The sequence below is a fragment of the Hordeum vulgare genome, chromosome 3H (genome assembly GCF_904849725.1).
Source record: "Hordeum vulgare subsp. vulgare chromosome 3H, MorexV3_pseudomolecules_assembly, whole genome shotgun sequence".
In the NCBI taxonomy this organism is placed as follows: domain Eukaryota; kingdom Viridiplantae; phylum Streptophyta; class Magnoliopsida; order Poales; family Poaceae; genus Hordeum; species Hordeum vulgare.
Genome location: NC_058520.1, coordinates 418,495,588 through 418,503,074, shown reverse-complemented (window position 1 = coordinate 418,503,074; position 7,487 = coordinate 418,495,588).

Genomic DNA, 7,487 nt, shown 5'->3' with positions numbered 1-7,487 from the left:
TATGAACATGTGTAACACTACGATCGAGATTCAGTAAACCATTGAGGGTAATTTTTCAAGCAAATAGAATAACTATTATTCTATTTAAATGAATAATCATATTGCAATAAACATGATCCAATCATGTTCATGCTCAACGAAACACAAAATAACAATTATTTAGGTTTAACTCCAATCCCGATGGTAGAGGGAGCGTGCGATGTTTGATCACATCAACCTTGGAAACACTTCCAGCACTTATCGTCACCTCGGCTTTAGCTAGTCTTCGTTTATTCCGTAGCTTTCATTTCGAGTTACTAATCACTTAGCAACCGAACCGGTATCTAATACCCTCATGCTACTAGGAGTACTAGTAAAGTACACATCAATATCATGTATATCAAATATACATCTTTCGACTTTGCCAGCCTTCTTATCTACCAGGTATCTAGGGTAGCTTCGCTTCAGTGACCGTTCCCCTCATTACAGAAGCACTTAGTCTCGGGTTTGGGTTCAATCTTGGGTTTCTTCATTACAGCAGCAACTGGTTTGCCGTTTCATGAAGTATCCCTTCTTGCCCTTGCCCTTCTTGAAACTAGTTGTTTTACTAACCATCAACAATTGATGCTCCTTGATTTCTACTTTCGCAGTGTCAAACATTGCGAATCGCTCAAGGATCATCATATCTATCCTTGATATGTTATAGTTCATCACGAAGCTCTAGCAGATTAGTGGCAGTGACTTTGGAGAACCATCACAATCTCATCTAGAAGATTAATTCCCACTTGATTCAAGCGATTGTTGTACTCAGACAATCTGAGAACATGCTCAACGATTTGAGCTTTTCCCCTTTACTTTGTAGACAAAGATTCTTGTCGGAGGTCTCATACCTCTCAACAAGGGCACGAGTATGAAATCTCAATTTCATCTCTTAGAACATCTCTTATGTTCCGCGACGTTTCAAAACGTCTTCAGCCTTGCTTCGAAGCCATTAAGTATTATGCACTGAACTATCGCGTAGTCATCATAAGCGTGTATGTCAGATGTTCACAACATCCACAGACGACACTCGAGGTGCAGCACACCGAGTGGTGCATTAAGGACATAAGCCTTCTGCGCAGCAATGAGGACAATCCTCAGTATCATGGACTCAATCCGCAAAGTTGCTACTATCATCTTTCAATTAAATTTTATCTAGGAACATATAAAAACAGTAGAGCTATAGCGCAAGCTACATCATAATTCGCAAAGACATTTTGACTATGTTCATGATAATTAGTTCAATTAATCACATCACTGAAGAACTCCCACTCAAAAAATATATCTCTCTAGTCATTTGAGTGGTACATGATCCAAATTCACTAACTCAAGTCCGATCATCACGTGAGTTGAGAATAGTTTCAGTGGTAAGCATCTCTATGCTAATCATATCAACTGTACGATTCATGCTCGACCTTTCGGTCTCATGTGTTCCGAGGCCATGTCTGCACATCCTAGCACATCCTAGGCTCGTCAAGTTTAACCCGAGTGTTCCTAGTGTGCAACTGTTTTGCACCCGTTTTATGTGAACGTTGAGTCTCTCACACCCGATTATCACGTGGTGTCTCGAAACGACGAACTGTAGCAACGGTGCACAGTCGGGGAGAACACAATTTTGTCTTGAGATTTTAGTGAGAGATGACCTCATAATGCTACCGTCGTTCTAAACAAAATAAGGTGCATATAAGGATTAATATCACATGCAATTCATAAGTGACAAGATATGGCCATCATCTTGTGCTTCTTGATCTCCATCACCAAAGCACCGACACGACCTTCTTGTCACCGGCGCCACACCATGATCTCCATCATCATGATCTCCATCAACGTGTCGCCATCGGGGTTGTCGTGCTACTTATGCTATTACTACTAAAGCTACTTCCTAGCAATATACTAAACGCATCTGCAAACACAAACGTTAGTTTAAAGACAACCCTATGGCTCCTGCCGGTTGCCGTACCATCGACGTGCAAGTCTATATTAACTATTACAACATGATCATCTCATACAGCCAATATATCACATCACATCATTGGCCATATGATATCACAAGCATACCCTGCAAAAACAAGTTAGATGTCCTCTAATTTGTTGTTGCATGTTTTACGTGGCTGCTATGGGTATCTAGTATGATCGCATCTTACTTACGCAAAAACCACAACGGAGATGTGCAAATTTCTATTTAACCTCTCCAAGGACCGCCTCAGTCAAAACCAATTCAACTAAAGTTGAAGAAACCGACACCCGCCAGTCATCTTTATGCAACGAAGTTGCATGTCAATCGATGAAACCAGTCTTTCGTAAGTGTACGAGTAATGTCGGTCCGGGCCGTTTCAATCCAACAATACCGCCGAATCGAGAAAAGACTAAGGAGGGCAGCAAATCGAACATCACCGTCCACAAAACCCTTTGTGTTCTACTCGAGATAACATCTACGCATGAACCTAGCTCTGATACCACTGTTGGGGAACGTCGCATGGGAAACAAAAATTTGCCTACGCGCACGAAGACCTATCATGGTGATGTTCATCTACGAGAGGAGATTTGGATCTACATACCCTTGTAGATCGCACATCAGGAAGCGTTAAGAAACGTGGTTGATGTAGTGGAATGTCTTCGCATCCCTCGATCAGCCCCACGAACCGTTGTAAGTGCATCTAGTGCCCCTTAGTGATTTTGGTGGTTTGAAGACTTATAGGTTAAGTATCTAATGTGTTTATAAGTGTACACAGGATCTATAAGTCATTGAGGAGTTTGAGATATTTGAAGAATATCGACCCCTAAAAATGTATATCTTCAGTTGAAGAAACTGGTCTGAAGCTGAAGAAATGAATCGCGAGTAATCTGCGATGAAATTGATATTCCTCATGAAGACATTGATATTGAGAAGACCGGTGGTTCCTGAAGAAAATCATTCTGAAGAAATTGAAGCATGAAGATTTACGTTTTCTGTTTTACTTTCTTTGCATTTGAGGAATAGGAACACCGTACTGTTAAAGGGGGTCAAAGTAACACCATGGAATGGATTTCCTCATGATGCTCAACCCAAGCCAAATCCTACCAAAAGCCTCAAGTGAGGAATATGAGTGACATGAGGACTCTCACAGTTGAGGGTCCCGACCGTTTCGATAACCACGCCAAGTCAGTGATCTTATCCACTCCAACGGTCATATTATTTAAGGGCATTAGTGTCAAATCATGTCGGGATTCTCCCAGGCTATAAATAGCCGTCCCCCACAACCACTAGCTGGTTGGCTGCTCCGTTAGAAACTGACACTTGTAATAAGAGCAACCCAAATTCCTCAGAGCCTTCGAGAGTAATTCATCAGTGAGGAAATACACCACCCACCGAAACCACAAACCAAACCTAGTGATTGAGCATCACTGAAGAAGTTGTTCCTGTGTGGGACTGAAGCCTTTTACCTTTGAGGACTGTGCATCCTCCAGACGGTTAGGCGTCATGGTCTAGAGCAATCCAGCAGTCAATTGTGGATCGCCGGGTGACCGAGTTTGTGAGGGTTTGGAAGTCTGCCCTGAAGACTTACCACGAGTGTTTGGCGAGGATTGTGTGTCCTTAGCTCAAGGAGAATACGGTAGGGACTGTGTGTCTCGGGACTGGGTGTCCTTTGGTTTCAATACCAAGCCGCTCCAAACCAGATGTACAACTGTCACAGCAGTTGGAACTGGGTCATCAACGACTGTCGTCTCTGAGAATCGGGTTCTAATTCCTCAACTCTTTACTTTCTCTGTATTATGTGTTGATGACTTTCACTGTGACTGTTTGAAGAATTTGCTGAAGACTTTCTCTGAATTTCCTCAACCCCAAATTCTTCACAATAGTTAATCATCATCTGTATTCTGCATGTATGCTTACTGTGCGATCTGTTTTCACATTCTTCACTCTGAAATACTGCTGGTGTGAACGTTTGCACGTTTGATCCTTTACAGTTTCTGCTGTAAGTTAGTCATCAGTGAGGAATTTCCTCAAAAGGAATTTCCTCAGTGATGAAATTCTAAAAATCTCCTATTCACCCCCCTCTAGTCGATATAACACACTTTCAATTGGTATCAGAACAAGGTACTCCCTTGTTCTGTGTGATTTTGGTTTAACCACCTGGAGTTTTAGTTATGTCGACTGCAGGCATGTTCAAGGTGACTGCACCATGTCCTACCTACGAAGGGAAGAACTTTCCTTTCTGGAAGAACAAAATGCAAATGCATCTACAAGCTATTGACAATGATCTCTGGTATATTGTGGAAAATGGCGTCCCCATCATTTCTGCCAGTGTCACTGCAGCTGATGTGAAGAAATTCAAGCAACTTGATTCTCAAGCGAAGAACATCATCTGTGGCTATCTGAGCCCTGGCCAGTTTGGAAGAGTAAGTGCTTTGGGCTCTGCAACACTGATCTGGGAGAGACTGTGCAAGGTAAATGAAGGAGTATCAACCCAGCGTGACTCTCGTGTTGATATTCTTCGCAATCTCTTCAATCGCTTCAAGAGACATGACAATGAATGCTGCCAAGACACCTTTGATTGCCTCAATGATATATCAAATGAACTGCAAGCACTCGGAGCTCGAGACATCACTGATCACGAAGTTGTGAAGAAACTGCTGAGATCCTTGGATCCTTCATTTGACACTCTAGTTCTGATGATTCAAGAAAGACCAGACTACAAGATGCTAGATCCAGCTGATATTCTTGAAAGGCTAAATACTCATGAATTCCAGCAAGAAGAAAAGAGAGATCTATATGGACAAAGCTATTCCAGACCACATGCACTGAAGGCTAGAGCAATTTCCTCATCTAAAGAAGAAGACACTGATGACAGCAGTTGTGACCCTGAAGAATTTGGACAGGAGCTTGCAATGCTTGTGAGGAAATTCCAGAAATTTACACGCCGAGGCCAGTTCGGTAAATCATCAAGAAGAGACATGAGGAAATCAGAATCTGCATCTGAGGACTACAAGAAACGGACCTGTCACAAGTGCAAGAAATCAGGTCATTACATTGCTGATTGTCCCCGCTGGGGAAAGGAATCAAAGAAGAAGAAATACAAGGATGACAGTACTAATGACTCAAAGAAGAAGAAGAAATCTTCAAAATCCTCATCTTCAAAGTCCTCTTCACACAAGAAGACTAGCTTCAGAAAGGCTCGGGCACTTATTGGCAAGGAAATGGATTCCGAGGCAGAATCAGAGGAATGTGATGAAGAAGAAGGTTCTGGAGAAGACTCAGAATCTGGAAAGGCTAGTCTTGCACTAGCAACCAATTTCGTCAGCAAGTCAATCTTCAATCTTGAAGAAAATGATTGCTCCATCCATACTGATGACTATGCTGATGACATCGCTCCAACCTATTGCTTCATGGCAAAAGGTTCAAAGGTATCAAATAATGCCTCCTCCTCTGATTCAAGTGACTGTGAACTTAATGACTATAAAAAACCCAGTTACAGTAAACTTGCCATCATTGCCACTAAACAACAAACTGCTCTGGAAAAGCTTCAAAAACTGCTAGACAAAAGTGATGATCTGTTGAATGATGAAATGAATCTTAATCAAATTCTCGCTGATGACATGAAAAATCTTCAGTCTAGATTTGATATTCTTCAGGATCGTTATGATACACTCCTCACTGATCATGAGAAGCTTTCCTATGAATTTCTTCAAAGGAAGCTTGATCTTGAGAAGCTGAGGATGTCTCATGATGATCTTCGCATGGAAAATGATTCATTACTAACTCAACAGATCAGCGCTAGTCAAGTTGAATTTATTCCTCCATGTCTTAAATGCATTGAACGTGAAACTGCTAATTCCTCACCAGAATCATCAAATGCTACAAATTCTTCAACTGCACCTGTTGTGTCTATTTCCTCACTTGAGGAAAACACAAATGTTACTGATGAAAATGCAGGATTGAAGGAATTGTATGTGACAGGCATGTACAAAAGTCTCAAAGGACACCAAACCCTTTGTGATGTGCTCAAAAAGCAGATCTTGAACAGGAACCCGAGGAAAGAAGGAATTGCCTTTGAGAGGAAATTAAATGCTGATGGAACTTATTGGAAACCTGAGCAGTATCCCAAAACCTCATGGGTTGCTACTACTGGGCCTCCTTTTGGTCCATCTAATCTAACTGTCTTCTCATGTGAATTATCCTATTCCTCGGATGAGTCATTTGATTCCAACTATAAACTTTTCAAAAACCAATCTGGTGAAGTATTTGCTCGATATGTTGGAACTAACTGCAGGAATGGCCCTCCTCTGAGGAAAATCTGGGTTCCCAAAAGTTGTCTTGAAAATCTTCAAGTGAATGTCCTCATGACACCACCTCTGAAGAATCTGAACCCCAGATCAAATTCCTCAGGAGGACCAAAGTCTTCAAGAGGATCAAAATCCTCAACTGGTCAAAACTATGCTCGTAGCCGTGCTTATGCGTCTAACATGCAGGGAAACTACAAGGAATATGACTATGAGCGTTACTCCTCAAATCATTATGTTCATAAATCCTCAAACCAGTTCTCTGCATACTCATATGAGTACTTTAACCCCCCTACTGTTAAGAGAAGTGCATTAGCTTCAATGCCACCTTTCTCATATGGTGCTCGCAGGATGATGAACGCTTTGCCACCCCTTCAGATGTGGGTGGTGAAGAAATCAAACTAATCACTACTACAGGTCAGGTCTCCAGATGAAAATCATCATCTGAAGAATTTGCTGGAGACCTGAGGAAATGCTTGACAGGACGCAAGCTAATGATTGATGAAATAGAAATATTTCACACGTCCTTACATTTCTGTTATGATGAAATTACTGAACTAATGAAATTAGTATCATATTCTTCAAACCTGAAGCATATGAGATGGTAAGCTGTACTAATTCATCTGCAGGATGACAAACCCAAAAATACTGAGTGGGTTCTCGATAGTGGCTGCACACATCACATGACTGGTGATAAAAGCCTACTGATGAATATGCCACTAACTCCATCACCTCTGAAGCAAATCACATATGCTGACAAAGGTAAAAGCAAGGTATTGGGACTTGGCAAAGTAGCTATTTCCAAGGATAGGCATATGGACAAAGTGATGCTTGTTGAATCCCTTGGTTTTAACCTCATGTCAGTCTTGATGCTTTGTGATCTTTATATGATTGTTATCTTTGGTAGATATAGATGTGTAGTCATCATGGAATCTGACAGATCCAAAGTCTTCGAAGGTGTAAGAAGAGGGGATTTGTACATTGTTGATTTCTCTACAGGTCCTCAACCAGCCACTTGACTACTAGCAAAAACCTCAGAAGGATGGCTGTGGCACCGAATACTAGGTTATGCAGGCATGAGGAATTTGCACACGCTTGCAAAGAAGAAGCATGTCATCGGCATCGAATCAGTCAAATTCCTCAAGGACCATCTCTGCGGTGCTTGTGAATCTGGTAAAAGGACCAGATCCAAGCATCCCTCTAAAACC